This window comes from Adelges cooleyi, unplaced genomic scaffold (genome assembly GCF_023614345.1).
Source record: "Adelges cooleyi isolate 19-005CV unplaced genomic scaffold, UGA_ACOO_1.1 ACOO_flye_CR_arks_rails_tigmint_CR_PRNA_9, whole genome shotgun sequence".
Classification (NCBI taxonomy): Eukaryota; Metazoa; Arthropoda; class Insecta; order Hemiptera; family Adelgidae; genus Adelges; species Adelges cooleyi.
The window spans coordinates 2,710,404-2,732,756 of record NW_026096579.1 but is presented as its reverse complement, the minus strand read 5'-3'; the positions used below and the strand labels follow the sequence as shown (position 1 = coordinate 2,732,756).

Here is a 22,353-nt window from a genome sequence, read left to right as displayed (position 1 = left end):
TCAATAAAATGTCAAGAAGTTTAAAAGAAATTACTTGAAAATCATTCGCAGACATTTTCTTTCAGACTTAATTTCTGACGGAACGCATGCACTAAACGATTTATAAATTTAATTAATATTTTGTTTGAAAGGCATAACACAATTCTAAATTAAATTTACTAGCCGTTCATGTTAAACATGTCTTTGATGTTTGTAAACAAGGTTCATAATTGATTAAGTAAAAACAATTGAATTTAATTCTGTAGGTCTTTTAGCTTTAAATATAATCAGATTGCAATTTTTAATCTTTTAGAAAATCGACAACGAATTATCTGATTTTAAGTAAATTGGTATTTTCATAAAGCATTAAACATTTTGAAATCTTAAAGGAAGATTCGTACTAACGTTTTACGAAAGTTCAATTTTGCTTTGAGTTTTGATAATCTAGTTTTGTAGTAGTAAGAAAAAAATATATTAAATAATATTATGAAAAAACTTACCGTGAGTTTAACGGAAATTCATTTCTGGTGAAGTTTTGGGACCCCCTTGGGTCTGGAAAAAAAAATTAAAGATACTGTTAAGTTTTAAAGGTAATGAGACGTAACTTTTTTTCGCTATAAACATTTGGAAATACTATTTTAATTGTGCTGCGGCGTCTAACCATAGCGAATATAAGTTCTACCAAGGGAACATTGTATTTTTTAAAACATTTATATACACAACGGAGTCAGAAGCTCTAAAAAATACAAAAAAAAAATTAATACCGTAAAATATTGTTAATTCTCAAATATATATATATATGGAAGATAAAAACTAAACATTATGATATTGCGTGGTGCTTATATTTTTATGTTGGGATGGTTTTGTGTTGTATATAGGTTAGGTGTAATTTATCGAATCTAAGAGATTGAAGCTGTTGTGTGTACTGGTGGTCGCCATACCGATTGAACCAAATTTGGAAATATATTCTTCGGATTATTATTTGTAAGTTCTTCTGCCAGTGAATAAGCTACAGATAAGCTTAGGAGAGCCGGCCAAGCTATAATATTATCCTGTCTGTAGTGTCTGGAAAGAATACAAGAAATACATTGCTCTCGGCAATCTCCATTGATTTATCAACTATAAATGAAATCATTTTATTGCCTCAAGCGTAGACAGGCCGTGTGATTCATCGACTATGATAAACCCAACATTCATTGTAATGTGTACTGTTTCTTGTCCATATTACATTGAGCCCTGAATCGTGATGTTTTAATACATTTTAAATAATTTAACTTTTATTAATAATGTTTGCTCACGTGTAATATTGTTAATAGTAATCAAAGACAATTTGTACGCATTGCAGTCAAGTACTAATATTGCATATACTCCACGCCGTCTAATTCAATTTTTTAGATATCAGAAAATTCCATTTTTTTTTCATACATCGACTTGAATTATAATATTATTTATATACTAATAATACATAACTTATTATTATGGCGTTTTAATTTTACAATTTTAATGGAAATCGTTGTAACGGGGCTATTTCTAATAATAGTATTATTTGTAGGTTGATCATATTGAGATGTAAAATATTTTATTTATGTATATTACTATTACTTGTTGACTGTAACTTGCATAGTAAGAACATTGTTGTGTTGAATTCCAAACAAACCGAACGGTTCGAGACAATCGCAAAACATTTTCTAATGATGTGTTTTTTTATTGGATGGATGCAAAAGAACTTAATAATATAGCTGTTATTACGACTTCAAAGTGTAATTTTTACAAAGCAATTTTCTTTAGTTTACAAAATGTATTTTTCTTATTTTTATTTTTTCTTACGTGAGCTATAAAAATACACTATAACAACAAAATCAACGTAACGAGCGTAGTGGAATTTCCAGAAGTTTCTTTAATAAAACTAAATAGTAATTAGACTCTCATTTACCCTATGTTTTTTTTTCTTAAACACTTTAAATGCAAGATGAAAAAAAAACATTCGAGCTAAATGGGTACTTTTTGTCCTAAATGAATACTTTTACTTCGAAATGATTACACTTACACTATACAAGGTTCTCCGGTATTTAAATAGAATAAACGTTAATGCAGTATTTACCCGAACTTAATATTATAAAGTAAACCATTTTGTAATTGTATTTTAAACGAATTTGATATAGCAACAGTTCATTTTCATAATACAATATTATTATTATATACATTGTGAATATTCGGTGATACATCCGGCGATATTTGTTGTACTGAAACCATTAAACCGACCAATCTTAGTCGGTTTTAAAGAAAAACAACTATTGCGAGAAAGCTGCAATATGAAGTCAGTTGTAAAAATATTTTTAGGAAAACGATGATGTTACAGGCCTACAAAGGTTATACCTTTGTGGAAAAAAAGTTATCTAAGTGAAATACAGGTTAAAATAAAAAAATGAGGGTCACTTGTCAATGTTGATGGATGGCTAAAAGTTTTTTAACGATATTTGCCTTTGATAAAAAAAAAAAGAGAGAGAGAGAGATGCTTCCGAACCATCTTTTTAATGTACTTAACCGAACTGCAAACGGTCTTGCGATTTCGACATCTTGAGTTTAATAACATGCGACAAAATATTATATTATTTACAAACTGTAATCCAATATTAAAGATATCTCAAACAGTTTAGTTGGGTTTTTCACACGTTAATTGTCACAATTATCAACTAAGTTATAACTTCAAAACAGTTTTGAACAACGTGAATCAAAATAATTTTCTTTAAAATTATGAATGGTTTCTGATATTTATAATAATAATATTATACAAAAATACTGTTTTTTTCTATACGGGCCTGATGCTTACAGTATGATAGTCCTGATTGAATTATTTTAATGATATTACGTCATAGTATTATGTGAAATAAGATTAAATCCACCTATTGCAAGGAAAATGAAAATATATTATTATTATAACAACGCAAACATTGAGTTTTATGACGTTATGGAGAAAATACGTTTAGTATATAATTAAAATCATGTCATGAACAAGTATACAAACTTGGAACGTGACGACGATACAAAACTTCAAATACCAAATAAATCCACTGTGAACTTCGCGACGGATTTAAAATACTATACAAGTCTGGTTGATATTTTAATTTTTAACTATAAAAACAGACATAGTTTATCCTATATATTTTTTTGTTTTAACATACAAGATTTAGCTTAGATTTCGATTAGTTCCAGAGAACGTATTGTTTTTATAAATATTTGTTTTCTTTTTATTGCTTTTGTAATAAAACACTATAGCACAATATATAAAAACAAGAAAATAACAATAGGTTTTTAAGATTTACATATTTAAATGAGAAAGCTAGAGTTTAAAATAAAGGAAATTATAGAAGAACAAAAATATGTATTTTTTCTTTGTGACTTTTAAAAACCACTGAACCGATTCCTTCAAGAAGCATAATATCTATAGATTAGAAATCGTACCTAAAAGGTCCTTTAATGAGCTAAAAATTACAAAAAAAATTACACCTTCCCCTTCAAAAATCGTGAAAAACACCCAAAAAATGTACACATTTTTCAACTTAACATTACTGCGCACTGTAATAGCGGTAACAAATTATTAACGACGGACGATCAATCCTAATCGTATCCTTCGCAATGCTATAAACATAAATTAATAAGCACATTATATAGCTTATACAACGTATTTATCGATTTTTGTATTTCTACCGTGTACCGTGATTTTTCATTGCTTTCAGTTATAATAATAATTTCTGTAGACACGTGACTTCACTGCATTGGCTTTTTAATTCCATTACTTAGTCAATTGCAACCATGGAAAAACGCGATCAACTCAAGCTGTGCGTTAAAGCGATATTGATAAATTTTTCCCAACCGATCCGCCGACATTCTTGTTATTTTTTTGGGTTAACCTACATCGGCTGTTACACTAACGTGAACTTTCGGCTTAAAGTTTATGAACTTGACGATAATCGAACGCAATCGAGTTTGTAAATTAGGTCGCTCGCAAAACGCTATATTTACGTGTATAGTGTATAAATAAAATATTATCCATAGCAGGGATATTGTTTATTACACATAATATTATATTAAACCCGTTGTTTATACACCGCACAGCATGTCTGACGTTTGCCGTACACTAATAAACGCTCCCACGGTCTTTGACGTTCATAATGTTAACTACGGGCAGGCAGGTTTATCCGTGTACCACGTTTGGTGCGCTGTAAATAAATATTACCTATTCAATCTATTTGTATAGATATTTTACAAATAAAAACACGGGTTATTGTGTTGAAATAAACGAGTGTATATGTACGACTGGATAGTCTACTAAAAGTCGCGATTGAAGATTGTATTGGAAATTTCCATTTACAACTACCCTGTCAACAAACATTTTTTAAATAAAATAAAATAACACTTTCGATTACCTACTTATTACAATAAATTATTCAAAATTGTTTTAGCAAAATTAGTATGTAATCGAAAAACTTAATAAAGGATAATCCTGTAAATTAAATTTAGACTTCAAATTTGTGTCGATTTCAGATACATCTGAATTGATTTTACGCTATTATATCGAACTGTGTTTGCTTTTTTAAGTTATGTTTTTCAATCGTTGCAGAAGGGTTTGCATTTTTTTGTTTAAATTGTAATTTACGACATGAAAATATTTTTTTTTCGTCAAAATATTTATGTATATTTTTTAGACTTAAGGCTGTTTATATATTTATGTGTAGTATTAAGTGTCATAAATCATTCAGCAGTTGGGTTTAAATTTAAACTTTTCCGGAATTTCCGGATCTGTGGTAACCTCCAGACCAAAGAAATTCAAGTTTTTTTATTTTCCAATTACCCGTAATCATGATAGAGGACTTTCAGAATGTATTAAACGTGATATAATTAACTTTATCTGATAAAAGTATAGACATAAATTACTTAACAAATGTACTTATAGATTGTATCTATTAATATCTTATTCAAACTACGAATGAAACCAAGATTCTATTATAATTATATTACATGTAGAACAAAAGACAATTTTGACTTAGGGTAGTTTAACAACGTGATACTTAATACAATTCGTTGGACATAAATATAATGAGTTGCTTACTCACGATATTTTTAACGTATTTAATATTTTTAATAAAAATACGCTAGTTGAAAAATGGATGTTTTATATATGAAGGTTTTTTTTATAGAATTTAAAAACATGACATTGAATGAAATTTAGAAAGGGGCCTAGGTAAAATCTGTTTGCATTTTTCACCTATGCATCTTTCTCTGATAAACAAATCTACACCAAGGTCAAGTAAATATTATGATTTTTAATATATAGATTTTGTTATATTGGTCCGTTGCTTGAAATAATTTTAAACTGCAATTTCAATCACAAATGTATAGCTTAGATTATGTTAGTTAGCTAAAGACAAAATAAATTATGCATAGAAGCGGAATTTAAAAGCAATAAAAGTGTAATTAAATTTTATAAACTAGTTCTGTTCATCAACTTGATTTATAGTATAAAAACTATGACTTTAATTGTATGCTACCTACTTAACGTTTTTAAATTATTAGATTTTTAAACTTAACCACCGAAAATAATTAATTACTATATTACATGTGCTGTTGGCTTGCGTTGAATTCTAATTTGAAATAAACAATATTTTAAAAGTATGACATACTTAATTTATTACACAGAGATAAATTAAAATATATAATTATTTATATTTGGAGCTTATAAAAAAATTATCTAGGGTTAAGCACAAATTATTATAGATGTATTCACATAAGTGCATGCATCAAATTAAAATAATATGAAACGTATACACACTTTATCAGTAATTATCTATGAAACTCTGATTTTTCAATTTTGTTGATTGTAATAACATAATATTAAGTAGCTAAAATAATTTGTATTATGTCTATAGAAAATTCACAAACTAAACATGACAAATATGATGAGTTGACAATCTCAGCAGATCAAAAATGTTTTCTTCAAAAGGATTTTCCTTTAAAGCTATTTCATTGTGTAAATATTGCTTTTGCTCTATGTACATTTTATGTGCAAGTTTAACGAACCGAATGCATTGTATGACATCATTGCATAGTTGTACAAAACTCAAATTATCAAAGCACACTGTCAAAATTAGGGCCTGGAATCGCACTTAAAATACCAGTTTTTAAAACCGAAATCTTTAAAAAAAATTGAACAGAATCTTTGTATTTTATATTTTTATTATAAAGCAAACGCGAAAAAAAATTAAGATTTCAGTTTTTGTATTCAAAATATTGTGTTAAATTTTCGTTGTTTAATAACTCGATTTCAAGCTGTAGAGAAGATAATATATTTTTAGTTTTATTTAAAGCTTGATGTACCTACATGTTATAATGTTTGATGTCTGTAATGTATTTTACGAGATACGCATCATTTTTGATAACACTTAGATATTTAACTAAATTAGATTATCATAGATGGCTTTCATTAACATCTATAAGCATAATGCACATATACAGTTTTATCTTAATACATCTTGATGTTTAAATTAAATTAATAAATTTGATGTATTTTGCTCGTCTCTAACATGTTACCTTTTGTTTGGTTACAATTTTTAACCACAACGGATTGTAATGATTAGATAGACACAAGAAATGATAAAAGCGAACAAATATTTAGTTTAATTTATAGCTCACAAAAGATAATTATTATGTACGACTGCTTTATTCGTCTATACGGCCGTATATAATGATATAAATAATAATATTATAATTACATTACATGTACTTATTTTAACACGGTGTCTATACAGACCCGTCTGACCCGTTACTTTCCGTTTCCTTTAAAATACATTAAATGTGTATAAACACCAAACACGCGATAAGACAGTAATAATATATTATACTAATGACAATATAAGTGCTCACAATTTTCTACAATGTAAACACAATAAATATTTTTAGATCTGAGCTAATAAATTAGACGCTGACCCAGGTCTTTGCCCCCTCCCCCCTTTTTGGGCGTATTGTGGTTTTATCTTATGTGACTTTTATCAACGTACATTACATTAGACATTGCCACGGGTCATTTAATTATAATATAAACGCACGCAATAGTAAAAAGAATTAAAATTTATACACTTTTGGGTGTAAATGTAATCATCATAAATAATCGAAACCGTTAAACATTGCTAGTTCGACTGAACAAAATAATGTCATTATCATGTTTAATCGTTCATTCGTTTTGAAACATTGTTTGTTTTACAGTGATTTAATTTTACTCTTATGATATTGCTAATGGTCTGCAATGATACATTTTCCACAAAATATATACTTTGTAGTGCTGATTCAACGATCGCTCATTTCATTTATGTGTTTGACCATTTCAATGTAATTTTTATAAATTTCAATTATTTGTAGAAACTAACGGTACTAATTTATTTAATGGTAAAAAAAAAAAAAATTAATGAAAAACGTTTCCTTTTTGATATTTGTTTTGGAATGATATTATATTGCACTGTCTTTCCGAAATATACTAAACAGCACATACTTCAAAAGTAAATGAAGTTATCAAAAAGCTGTGGGAAAAATATGCGTTTTTTATTTAAAAATCCATATTAAAATGTCCGTGACTTGTTTGTCTCTTATTGATTTATACAGTAATTTATTTTGCTTAAACGTGGCGAGTAAAAGTGTAATTGAATTGATACTTGTCAGGGTTCTAAAAATAGGTTTTCTATTAACGCGAATTGGAAATAATTAATTTATTCTCATTACGCTATAAAATTTCTACATTGATTTTTTTTTTAAATATATATAATACCTATACTCACTTTAACTACATTTAAAGTAGGTATTATTACGTGCACCTAGAGAGGTGTTTGTATAGTACAAACCAAATTTTATATTTTACTTAAATACAATTTAATGGTCAAAAAAATGTTCTTGTTGAAGGCAAATATCGTATAAATTTCGTGCATATTGTGTGTAAAAATAAGTGGCCACGAGACGGGTTCGGTGATAACTTTAAAATTGGGAATGTTTTATCATATTCATATGTTATTAACATTGTCCACTACCTATTTCTCAGTAAAAAAAAATAAAAATAAACGGGACCGGGTATTTTGGTTAGCGAGGGGCCATAAATTATGAAAAAACTTCTCTTTACCTGTCCAACGTAAATACTCAGAGCACTAAATCTCGCTTGTTTATTTATGCATAGGTCTGGTTGCTATTTGCTAATACTCGACATGGATAGGGCGAATTAATTGAGAAATTCCACACGAATAATATTCCGTCTCATACACATATACTCCATTTTCAAATATACTTCACCGAGACTAAAAGGTATGTATACACAGACAGAGAGAGAGAGAGAGGGATTTACCTACCACGTTTTTGAAATATTGTGTGGGTGTAAAAGGTCTACTATCCGCACCAGTTAATTATTGGACGTGCTTTTGACCGTAACAAATGCTGTGATTTCCTCAGTAATATTTCACAATAGAAAAAAGGGCAAAGTAAAATCCCGAAAATATCTAGTAAATAGATAGTCGTTGCATGTTTGATCAAATTAAGGATCGCCATTTTATATTATATTGAAGTTATTTTGAAAAAAAAAAAATGTAATGCATAACAATAATAATATTATAGCGCAGTAATAAATTACTATTTTTTTATTGTTGGTTTAATTTTTGACTCGATCATCGTTTTCGATACAAGTACGTTTTCAATTATTGTTTTAACTTAAGCAACAATTTAACGGCATCATGTGAGTATAGTACGTGACATGTGTTTTATTATAATTTTCCTCCTTAGCAAAATGAGTATTCAACCACTGATCTGCCAAAAAACCGTCCGTACCTGTTTTATAAATGTGATCACAATAACTAAAAGACAAAATATCTTAAAATTAATGAAAAACATTGTGCTCGACGAAATGGAAAATAAATATTTACGTTCAACATGATGATTTTAACAATAATTAATTCTCGAGGTTCTTAAGTGTAATGCCATACGTGACTCGAAATTCGAAAGCATTAACTATTTTATGATTATCGTGCGCGTGGAATATTAATATTAATTTTAATGAGATTTTACAATTGTACATCGCTTCAGATTTGATAATAACGGTTATACTTTTGTGTATTCTAAAGGGTGCACACAATAACCTGTTAAATCTATACACATCATTTACTTGTGTAAATTTGTATACAACCACTCTAATAGTGTGATGTATGTTTTGTGTACAAATTAGTTGTGACTACAGCGCCCCCCCCCCCCGTTTTTTCCAAAGTATTATTGACGATTTTAACCTCGTCGATATTTTTTCTTGTTATAATATATATTGTTTTTTATACGGAAATGTACGAATATAGAAGAAAAAAAAATTTTAATTAAATTATACTGCGAGAGACACAATTTGTGGCTATATATGTTATTGCTTATATATAAACGAGTACTACAAGTTTTCACAGCGAGTGTTGTTAATACTATTACATATAAAATTCCACGAGCTCACAGCTCCAAAAAAAAGTTTCACTTCCCACGAGCGCACTTGTATAACACATACGGTTTTTTTTTATTAAGAATTACATTTGATTTAAAGGCACGTCAAAGTACTGGGTATAATGGCAAAACGCCAAAGGGTAGCAATACCACCCACGCTTACACGTATAGCGTTAGAACAACAAGAAGAGACATGACAGGGTGGCCAAAAGTCGAAATAACAAACATAACGAAAACAACAGCTTGACATTAAAATGTTTTCTAGTGATTAAACTTTAAACGAACGTTCGAGCAATAAGTTGCAATCTTTGCAATTATCGGAGTTATTAAACTAACTCAGCCATCAGCTTAATATGATTAAGTACTTGTGGGCTTCCCATAGATTTCCGTTTGGAAAATACAAACGCATAGAAGTAAGTAAGGCACTCGATCATAGCTATTAATAATATATATATATATATATGTATATATATTGTAAATTCTTTTAGGTCAATCGCTGTTTAAACGTGACGAAGCTCTGATGGTTATGATAAAGAAACATTTTCAAATACAAATAACGATTTCCTTTGTGAATAAAACAAATGATTTTGTAACACTCAATCTGACATTCGATAACAGATAGTAAAAAAGTGCTTGTTCCTTTTAGTAGAGTATCGTTTGAATTATTAACGTCCGCAATGGCAAGGCGAATAGTTGAACGGATAGTGTTTGTCAAGTATAATAATAATATAAACTATGATATATATTTTTGTTCAAGCTTGACGGCAATGGTAAATTAAATGCATTAACTTCTTGTCATTACAATAGTATTTAAGTTTTGTAAAAATTTTAATTCGGAAAAGAAGCGATAAGGTTTTTTTTTCAGTGTGCCCAAGAGTTATGCTTAACGTTTCACACATTATCATTTTATTTTAATGTGTTTAGTGCCAAAGTAAAATTAACTGAAATAAAACAACAAGGTTTACTGTAGAATGAAATAATTGAACAAATTATAATAATTGTATCAGTGTCGGTTGATCTACATTTAACGCTGGACGATAAACACAATTGTTATAATAATCGTGTAATGAGATTGTTAATAATTGTAATGCCACCCTTTTTTTTCACTGCCGTAAGTGGGTAGGGTTCTTTCATTGGGTGTAATATTTAGCACTTAAGTAAGTGCTAAGTTATCTACCCACCTGCCTATGAGCGTCAATCGTGTACCGATGGATGACTATGGTGGCGACACGCGCAATACGAAGGTAAGTAATATTAGTATACTTTTATAGCGGTAATGAATGATCGATTGGATTTGCTTTTCATGAGTATCCGTCAACGTTCAAGCAAATGTGTTTCGCTTGTTGTTGTCACGTCTTCTCGGATGTAAAGCAGCTGTGTATATTGTGTTTCCATCTGCACGTGGTGGTAAACACGGTTCAAAGATTAATTATTGTTGAATGCTCATGCCGCGCACTAGACGTGTTCAAAGGAGTCCACGTTTACCAGTCATTACACTATCTTAGAGATTTAGGTAATATGCTGGATTTATTATTAGTAATTTTTATTTTTTAACGGATACAATCCATAAGAGAGCAGTTTGTCGTGTTCCAATCTTTAAATCAAACTAAAAAAAAAAAAAAAATGACTGTGTACCGCATTGACACAATCGTACAAAAGCTAAACGTTAACATTTGTGACATTTGTACAGATTGCTTTTGTCTGGGGAACAAAATGTTACGTGTAGAGAGCTCTTTCTATACAAACGCTACGCCGAGAATGAACTTAAACATTCAGTAATTAATTAAGTAAACGAACGAGCAGTTATAAATTACAATAATTTCGTATACTTATGTACTTATTTACCGCAATTAAAATTCTCCGGTAAAATAAATGGCCGAGTATACACCGTTGGAAAAGCGTTTTCTTATAGCTTTCAATAGAGAGGTGCCCGAGACCGGCCACCAAAGGATTTTGAGTTATGAACAAACATATTCAGTAAGTTGATCACAATCATTGCTGTATATCTAGTGAATCTAGTATATCTAGTATCTGTATGTAAATCTAGTACAGCACAACGCAATTCTGTACAACTTTACATTTTCCATATTTTATACGGGTTAAAATTAGCGCTATTGTTATTTGTTTCTGTGGAAAAATGTACACAAGAAACACCCGTGTGTTTTGGATGGAAAACTTTACCACGTTACTGTGATTGATTAGAGTTGAGCTAGTGAGGTCAGACGACCATCAACATTTTTATTTTTAGAAACTAACATAAACCCAAAAAAAAAAAATCAAAATTTGAAAATCACTTTAACAAGAACAACCTTAATAAAAATGCACTTAACCTAATCTAACCTGGATTGCCTAGACTAATTTTTAAGTCCTATTCTAAAATCCTTTTATTGATCTTATAATTTTAATATTTTATTTAATTAACTATATTTTTAGAACTTTACAAACATATTACCAGTGTTATAATTAATAACGAACGTTTGATAAAAACATTCGTAAGCAAATATTTTTTTTTTTAGTTTGATATCTTTCATTTATGCAGTTATAATAAAATACGTTATATTACAAATTTAGAAATAAATAATATTGAAATTGAAATGTTCATAAAAGAACTAATTAAAACAGTCAAACATTTCTTAAAACTCATTATTGATCATATTATTATCTAAATATTAGTTTAATTTTGTTTATTTATTATTTTATAACTAATTAGCAGGTGTAATACTTAATATACCTAATATCTATGCGGTGAAATTGAATATGAAAATTAAAAAACAAGCTGTTTAAATTATCATTTTTTTAATATTTAAATATTCACGTGCACTTTTTGTGTCAAATATGTATACAGAGAAATGAATTATAACGATTAAGTCATTTCAAAATAATTAATGATGTATGGTTGTTTTATTCTTTTATATGTTGCTATCATCGAAAACCCTTTAATGCAAATGTGTTGTATAATATGGGTGTATCCCGTTCAAAATATGACAAACATTCGGGTGCAAAGTGGTTAATATGATTTGAGTCGACTTATGTTTAGGGAAAAAAGTGAAATTCATATTTTGACAAGAGCATAGAGAGGAAAAGGAAGTCAAGCGTTGTATACGCCCACAGATATTAAAATTCTGAAGCGACCCTGTTAACGGGTTATGGATGGTTCGATGTAATATTATTATAATACAACATGTATTTTTTTGCTATATTATCATTATTCGCTTTTAGATTAAATTTTATATATATATTTTTTTCTTTTCTCGTGAAATTTTAAGATTAAACTGCTCACGAAACATTTTTTTCGAGTTAAAATATTTTTTTATCAGTACAATTTGACGTCATACAATGGAATTTTAATAGTATAAAGGGTTTAATAGCGTATTATGCAATACGAATACTAAAAAACACTTACTATGGAGGCATCTTTCAAAAATATTTTAAATGTATAAGACGTTAATTTTTCTCGAAAATCGTAATATGTCCAATAAAAGTAGAAAATTATTAGCAACCGATAAAATACAATGAATAACGATAAATAATAAAATAAACCTTATAAAAAGAAATGTGCTAATAACCGTTGTCTACCAATACAGTTTTTTATCATGTATATAAATGTAGGTACGTGAATTTCGATATACCTATCCCGATCGGTATGCTGACTATTAATCTAAACAAGATAAATGATCAACTTTAAGTTTAAAAATGATTCAGAAAATTTCTTAACGTCATATATCTACGTTTTTTCGAGCCTGCAAGAGCCTTCTAAGGTCTATGGTTGAACATTGGTTGACCTAGAATACAGTTGAAACGTGATTTTTTATTTATTTTCTTACTATTGGACATGTTTTTTGTAATAACGCTTAATTCTATTATGTTTATAATTTTAATTACATTTTATTTACATTTTTTAATTTTTTACATAATAGACAATTACTCATATTTTATTATTAGATTCACAATCTATAGTTCCTGTAGTTAATTAATCCGTCGCTATTAAAAGGCGATTTGCTCTAGTGACTAGTATAGGCAATAATTTTACGGTCTTCGTGACTTTTCTTTGTAGAAATGCTAAAGTTAGTTTATTTAGAATACTTTGTACGCGGTTATTAAAAATGAGTTAATTTTCCTTCAAATTATAATTGTAGTTTAGTGAATTGAATTACATTTGTAAATAAGATAGTATCACATTTTCAGAAACGTATACTCGAGGAATACAAATATTCTTTAAATGAACCTTTAAATATTTAAGTCGTAAATTCATTAAGCGTGCTGCGTCGTAAGTTTCCGTATTGGAGTTAGGAATTAACCTTGGATTTCTTTGTAATTACACTTCTGACACCACAGTTGTGAGCTGCGTCAAATATCTGCAGTGCCGAAAAGCGGTGAAGGTGGATTAGCAATGAACTTAAAAGTTAATCGTTGTTTACACCTTTAATGAACACTTCAAGTAATACACAAAATATCGTTCGACATCATGGAGAAAACCAATGTATGCTGTGAGAAAAAGCCACGTTGCTGCGAGACTACTCAAGTTAGGTAACCTAATCTACAATATTGCCTTGTGCTGTTAATATTTTGATTCGTTCTGGTTTCACCAGTTGCCATTGATTTAACTTATTCGAATCGACTTCAGTCGCCCGAGAAATAGAATACTCGCTTAATGACATCACGAAAAGTGGTAATCCCGGGAAAATGGACCGGAGACCGACTAAAAGGTACAAAAAGTTTCCATAAGAAAAGAAAAATGAGTTATACCGATATTTTACAGAATAGAAAGAAAAAGTGTCAGTATCAGATTTATCTATCTGTGGCGCAAATCAGAAGTTATTACTTAGCGATAGGTCAGTCAATATTTCTAATCTCATGGGGTCGACTACGACAGCCGTTGAGCACGTGGTGGATGCACTGACCGTCTTAAATATTATACCATCGCGTGTGTAGTAATATTTTGGTCACGCGCGGCCGATAAAATTTGTTCTTTTTACACATTCTATAGTTGTTTTATTGTGGGCTTATGATTGTCCGGTCCCTTGTGAAAATCGACATATATATATATTTATATCGTATAACACCAAGAGTGTGATGATATTATAACGGGGACGCCTGTAAAAGTAAATAGACGTTGCGGTGTGCTGATAGCGTTTTGAATTTGGATCGATTTTGAGTGTAAGTACACAATACACTCGCTTAGTATTATATATATATATATATACGTAATATGGGCTGTTGTATCGTCTATATTAAATTACAGACGACATTGTCATTATCATCGCACCCTGATAGGATTACACGATTATTATTATCATAATATCACGTTGACATAATATTACCGGGTTTTACTGGGGATATTGTAACCGTGTTTCTGCCCGAATAGTTTGACAATGTAGAATTAATAATTATTAATACTATAAATAGAAATCGGATTTACACCAGCCAATATGTTATCGATAAATATGCTCATATAATAAGTATGTAATGTATATTTACAACAAAAAAAAAAAAGCCAGTACAGTGGGGTCGGGGCATAGTGGGGACGGAGAGGTCACAGGTCTACAGATTTTATTATAACTGATAGTGATAAAATCACTTTTAAATAAACACTTCGATGCGAATCTGCGGATAGTATGTTCAAACCAGTTATAGCGGTTTAGAAGATATCGTGGGACCAGCAATAATGTACTTAAAATTTAATATTTAGTCTTGTGCAGGGTGGATACGATAAGGGTTGATCGTCTGTCTATAAAAACGTACTGTCATTGTTACCCATATATCGTAATTAACAATATAATACAAATATTTTCATTACCTGTTGACTGTTGATTCACTCGCACATAGCAACCTAGAAATTGACTACGGCCAAAGTGTAAATTTATCCCTATTTTTGGGGTTTTTCCTTAATAAAAAAAAAATTTGACTACAGAATTTTGAGAAAATTGTATATGTTATAGTTCCATTTTAGATCTACTTTCGGTCTAATTTTCAGATCTAAATATCTAAAAATTTCCATGAAAAAGTGAAATAAAGAAAAAAATTCTATCCCTTCTAAGGGAAAGGGTTTATGATATTTTTTTGGTTTGTTAATGTTTATCGATAGTACTATGTTTGAAAAACAATTCATATAAATTTGGAACATTTTCGACTATTTTTAAATAAGGTATAGAGCATCGTAATTTGAAGTTGAAAAATTTGTAAATTTTTTGGGTGATTTTCTAGATTTTGATGAGGAAGGGATGACTTTTTAAAATTTTTGGCCCGTTAGAGTACCTTCCACGTATGATTTCTGACCTATAAAGTTGCTACACGAAGAAATCAGTTCAGCGGTTTACGAGATATCGTGGGTCCAGATACAAAAATAAAAAATAAAAACACATCGTTGTAAAAACAACACCTTCTCAGCTCACCACATCGAAGCTAAAATGTAAGTTTAAGTTCCAACCCTAAATAGTGAAATTAACAGGTAAATAGTTTAGAAACTCTTAGACATTGGAAATAACGTTCTTGGAAACTGTTGATTTGCTGTGTCGAGTACAAGGTATGTTTACAGTGATTTCGTGGCAAAAGTCACGACGGTTTTCGGTAAAACGCGTGTTACCCACTTTGCCTTAATTAACTTATTGGCCGGGAAAAGTTTTGCGGTTGATGAACAAAACACGAGCTATTATTGAATAACCTACGCGTCGGCGAACCATTAAATCACTCTTTGGCAACTATTTTGTGAAAACACCGTGTCGGTGTAAGATCCGGAAAATATTGTCAGTTCTGTTATTCGGGTCGAAAACGGCTAAATTAAAACGGGAAAAGAAAAACATTCCAATTTTCTTTTACAGGTTAAAGGATACTTTCAGCGGTCGTGTGGCGCTGCCGTGGAAAATCCTTTAAGGCGTCCGACCAGCGACGGTAGCGTTTTATTTGGCGGCAAATAATATTACAATAATAGTATCGTGCACTCGCGTTGCTGTTGTAAGTTTAGGGAATTGTCATAGGGATTCGGCGTAATATGAACTCTATCCACTTTGCCTGTTCCCGACCGCGGCGTCGAGAGGATCTGGATCTGGCCAATGGAAATCATATGACGTCTTCGCATTCGAGCTGGCAATAATAACTAAACGATTGTTGTTGTACAATAAGAAAAAAAAAACCTACACCGACAGTAAACGTCCAATAACGTTTATTGGTTTGATAATGTAACGCCATTCAGCCAAAAACAGACCTCTCTCTAACTTACGGCGACCGCAGCCGAATGGCCTGGCCCATAAATATTAATGAATGCTGCTATACCGCCACCGCACAGGCTTGGTAATAGTGTGAGTTTACTTGTTGTTGGCATAATTTAACACATAAAGGACAACGAGATAATATTTTCTCGGTAAATACTATATTTTATAAGGAGTGTATAGGTACCTACACCTTTTACACCTACTATTGTATTAGGTGCGGAATCTGGACTTCATACACTTATGTCGCGCTTTTTATATCATTGTATATGTTGAAGAATGTAGTTTCTTCAATTATTACTATACTGTTAAATAATATGTTTTACTTTTTGCGTTATAAGTTTGCATTTTGTGTTGTTCTCAATCATCGTACAACATCGATTCCTGTTGACAGAAAAACATAAAATAGTTCATGCATTTTGTACATATAATCCCTATGAAATAAAAGTCAACGCTAAGGCCTATTTGCCATGTTTTATAAGATATTACGAATTATTTTTTAACATGTAATGTTTTTGCGACTGAAGTGAAATAATTGTTGTTTCACCATCAGCAAACTATAAAAACGGTCTAATAGTGGCTGTAACTCAAATCAGCCCTGAACAAGATCCCGAAGGTTTAACTCTATTCTTCCTTATAGTATTTTTTTTTTTTGGCTAAATATTACATTGGTTTTTTGTGTATTCATACATCATAACAAAATTCTGAAAATTGACGTTGTATATTACAATCGGCTCTAAGTATGCGTTTTTTATTGACATATAATGAAGCGAGAAAACATCACTTGGATGGTAATTAATAAATTATAAATTTAATAAAATATCATACTCGCCATAATTATGTATAATGGCGTTAAATTATAATTGAGAAATAAATTGTTACATTATGTTTATTAATTTTACATAACTCGGATTATAATTACAGTTAACATTCATTAACATATTCATAATAAACATCTTTAATTCATTCAACGATTCTTTTGTCTTTATTAACATTATTATGAACACATTTCATTTAAATAATATTATTAATATATTATATATTTAATTTTTCTTGGTAATAGTAGTATATCTTAAACACCATTAACCCTTAATAATGTTATCGGATCACTGAACCGTCACACAACGTTAGGGGTTAAAAATCAAGCACTAATTTACCTCAGCTCGATTTTTTTCGTTTTTAGGGTTTTAATTTAATATTTAATCATCTGCTTATCTGTTTTTTCCAGTGTACTTCCCTTTCACTCTTTAGCCTTTTACCACACATTGCACATTTACGAAAAAACGAAGCCTAAAATATTTAAAACTTGAATGGACTATGTTTTAAACTATTATTACTAATTTCAATGTTACATTTTACATTTACTGTAAAATCAAATTTTACGATTTTATAATCGTGATGAGAATTATTCAAATGTTTTAGTTTATAATTGTTCAATTAATCGGAATTCAAAATCTATTTAATTCGTGTGTTAATTTTTTAATAGCTAGGTATTCGTACCTATAAAATAAAGTACACTTATTAGTTGACAGTTAATTGTTTTAAATAAATATCATAAATAATATACGTAATTATTAAACGACCCACGTGACGCGACGGTTGAGTGGTAAACATATTTTGGTTTTTTTATTACTATCGAAGATAGGTGTCAAAAAAACAACAACAAAACTCCTTGAGTTTACACTAATATTGATAATATTCCCAATGTGTGTCATCTCTTCCGGTACAGGTTCAGGCAGAGTCTGAAGCCTGTGAGAAATAAACGACTATCGAAGTACGACTCCGGCTTTTGAAAGTGCCAACGACTGTCTATTGCTATTATTTTCCTTTTATTGGTTTTTTTTTTTTTATCATCCGAGGCGGTTTAGGCGATAAAAGAAAAACGGCTATCGTAATAACCGACCCGCTTTCAGTGCATTTGTCATCCATAAAAAAAAAAAAAAAAAAACGTGATACCGTTTATACATACATATTATATTTTACAAGTACCTACCAATGTACATATATACATATACACCGGTTAGGGCAAACATTCAATATGGGGAATCCTATGTTATACGTGACTAGATAGTTTAAAAGCTCTGACATTTGTTTCTGCTCGGGCAAGGATGAAAACCTTTAATAAAGACTATTTTCCGGGAAAACACTTGTGCGCGGGACACAATGAAACCTGCCACTGCCAACCCTAATGTAAATGCGACTTTAATGTCCGAGAGAAAAACTGTGTATAGAAAGGTCTCGATTGGATACAACCGACGTCAAGTAACACCTCGGACAACTATCTGAGTGAGGTCGTGTCTACTCTGTGGTTTTGACACTTGGACGAGGAAGGAAAATGTGTAAAATGAATTGACGCGACGGTGCCCAAGTCCTCCGACAACAAATCTTTTCCCAGAGAAAATACTTCACGTCATAGCCAGTACCTATTGAGTAACGACAAAATTATCGTTCTCAGCTCGATAAATGCGTTCAAACTGTAATTGAATATACACTCAAGCACCCTTGTTTTTCCGTTTAAACTTTGTGTTATACTATCGAAAAACAACCTATACAAATGGACATACCTAAATATTTCAAGTAAATTACTGTTTTAAAATATCAATGAAGAACGCGTGCAGACGAAGTCAACCATGAGTATCACTTTATTTGACATAAATAGAGCTGTTGCTGCTGACATAGTTGATATTATTATGTATTTTTTTTATAGGGTTAGTGTTTCAGCATAAATATGGTATAATTTTTGAAGGAAAGACAATACTTGTGCATCATTTATTATCAGAAATTTTAGATTTCCTAATGGTAAATTAATTATAATGTAAACTAAAAAAAAGAAACCTCATGGTTTTAGTCTTGGTTTAATAATAACAACTACAGTAAAATATACTAAATAGTGTAATCGTGGCTAAGCATACAGTCTGTAGTTGTCTAAATAGTAATAAATATAAAGGCGGATGGCTACGTGAAAAATGGGGTGGGCTTTACGATTCCGAAACAAAGAAACCAAAAACAAACTGAAAATGTAGAAATCCGCTTGTCGCTGTATAAAAGAAAGTACACTGCGGTATAAAATAATTTAACTTATTGATTTTTTTTTAAATGTTTGTTTTTTGATGGACAACCGTCTCGTTAACCGTCTGGGATAGTAGTACCTACGTGGTAGAGGGTGAAAGGCATTCGCCAAAAAGCACATAACGTGCGGTAAAACACTAAACAACAATCCAGCGTGTGACAGTAATAGTGAAAACACAGGAGGCTGTATAGATGTTGTCGAAGTGTATGAAAGGATTGCGAATAGACATAGGCGACACACGGGGAGCACTTAAAGCACCGAAGTTCGGTTGACTTTGATAGTAACGAAGTCATACCAGTAATTAACCGATCAAAAGTAAGTGTGCTTTTCGTGCATGTCCCTCGTGTACCTATAATGTTTTCAACGGTCCATTTAAAACCCTGAAAAGTTTTGTGCTTTGTCCTACCGTGCGGTTCAAAAGTGCTCTTGGTGTTTAAAAGGGTTTATGTAAGGATTTTCCATTAACATCGATACCTTAGGAGTAGTTTTGCATTAAAGGATGACAAAACGAGCGGTTGCCTTTCCACTGGCATTAATGCGTAATCAGTCATACATTTTGGAAATTATTTTTTTTTCTTCCTTTATAAATATATAATAGCCTAACCCTACAGCTTTCCATGGGTGTTTGTTTTGCGGTTTATTTTTTTGTACTCGTTCAAAACCATTCATAACCGTTATCATTGCCGAAACAATTATTTAATGTAGGCGACATTATTCGCATTAATCTCGGTAACGACGAAACAAAAAATTTCGAAGCACACTTATTATTATTGATTAAAGTATAATAACGTATTAATTATATAATATTACTGTGACGCTGGCTTTACTATACTGTTTGTGTGATACAAATTATCTTAATCATTAACCATCTGCCAGATTATTACAAAGGGTAAATACAGGAACTTGGCGTTCAATTGAAAAGAAGAAAATACTACAATATATTTACCATTTAACGTTACAGTTACTAACAAACTGATTGTTTTACGTTATTTAAATTTAATTTAAATTTTTATATTACTGATTGGTGTATTGACATATTTTCACTTACTCATTAGATAGTAATAACTATATTTAATTAATTCTTTAATTATCTACTTTATATTTTATTGGCTTCGTGAAATTTTGTTGAGCAGATTGTTTTTATTGAGCTATTTAAATAGCTAATAGGTGTCATAAATCGAATTAATCGTCCAAGTTATAACCACTTAAAGTGATTGGTTTTAAGCAGTAACCATGGCTCCTAACATCAATTTCCAAAAATAAATGAAAAATGCCCGTTTACTGTTTTTTTATGTCCAGAAAGGCTCATAATGTATATAATGTAAAAATATGATATTATATATTTTATATGAATTATGATAAGATGTACGTCAAATATGAATACCGGTAAAAGATATTTTACATGATTTGTTTGTATACATGAGCTAGAAGTTATAATTTTAATTATAACTACCGTAAACTAAATTCTGAACGCGGTATGGGATTATTTATTAGTAACAATAAGTTATAATTCCCTACAGATTTGACAATATTTCCCTTAACTTTATTTTTAATCTATACGTTTGTACATCATTTTAATATTACAAAATGAAAGTTTTCAAATATTCATAGCAAACAATTTGTAATACAATTAAATTTATATTTCAAATTAAAATTTCCTTATCTGACGAAAGATTTTACGCGTCGGTAAGAAAATAATGGTATCTCGATTTATCCAATTATGATTTTTATTTGTAATATAAGCGCTTAAGAATGAAGAAGGTAGTACGATGGTATTTTGTTAATGTTACTTGTTTTAAATTATAATAACAAATTTACTATTTATAAAATGGGGTCCGAATGTGTACATCATCTTGTTGTTTTTTCTTAATAATTTTATTCAGGTAGATATGTAATTTTTAGAAGTATTACCTGTACCGAGTGTCCTCCTCGTAAGACTTAACTCGTAAATGGGTTAAGGTAATTAAAAAAGAAATTCGGTGCTAATTGTATAACAAACTAACAGTTCTGTGATGTACAAATCGAGTTTAGTATACGCTTTTCCGTATTACACTTAAAATTTATGTTTATTTGTATTATTTGATTAGTATTAGAATGATTTGCAATAGCATGGTTAAAAAAAATACACATTAAATATTATTAATATGGTAAATAAATAATAAATATCATTTTTTAATATTAAAACACGTGACAAGTTTGTAAAATAAATATTTTGGCTGTCTTTGTATTTTTATTACCTTGTGCTACCAAAAAAGTATGAATAAAGAGCCGTTATCCGACTTCAAAACAATGTGCATTTCCAACGTCATCAAGCACGTTCTACACATAAAACATAAATAATAATATAACCGTAGAACAAATATTATATTATGTGTGTAGAAGACTCGACGGAATTTTAATATTATTATTATATTTTATGATTCATAATCAATATGCTTTTTTATGGTATTCTTATTTTACTGGACTTGTCAATTATTCACAATCCCTACAACCGTCGTTATTATTAATTTCCTTTGTAATCCCTTTTTAACCGTGACCCGTGTATATTATTACTTGTTACCGATTTACACGTTTGGTATTGTAATAATGTAAACTATT

At 30.0% G+C, this 22,353-nt stretch overlaps 1 protein-coding gene across 3 annotated transcripts in view; it reads right to left on the bottom strand.

The window, feature by feature from the left end:
• LOC126846606 (FMRFamide receptor) overlaps nt 1-22,353 on the bottom strand; it is an 80,940-nt gene that overhangs the window by 45,191 nt on the left and 13,396 nt on the right. The window contains exon 2 of one of the 3 annotated variants that reach the window (XM_050586249.1): nt 17,012-17,069. The exons of 1 other annotated variant lie outside the window; for it this stretch is intronic. The gene's annotated coding sequence lies outside the window, so the exon portion shown is untranslated. Of the gene's footprint in view, nt 1-479; nt 525-17,011; nt 17,070-22,353 lie in introns of those variants that run through there. One more of the 3 variants, XM_050586251.1, reaches the window with a different exon arrangement.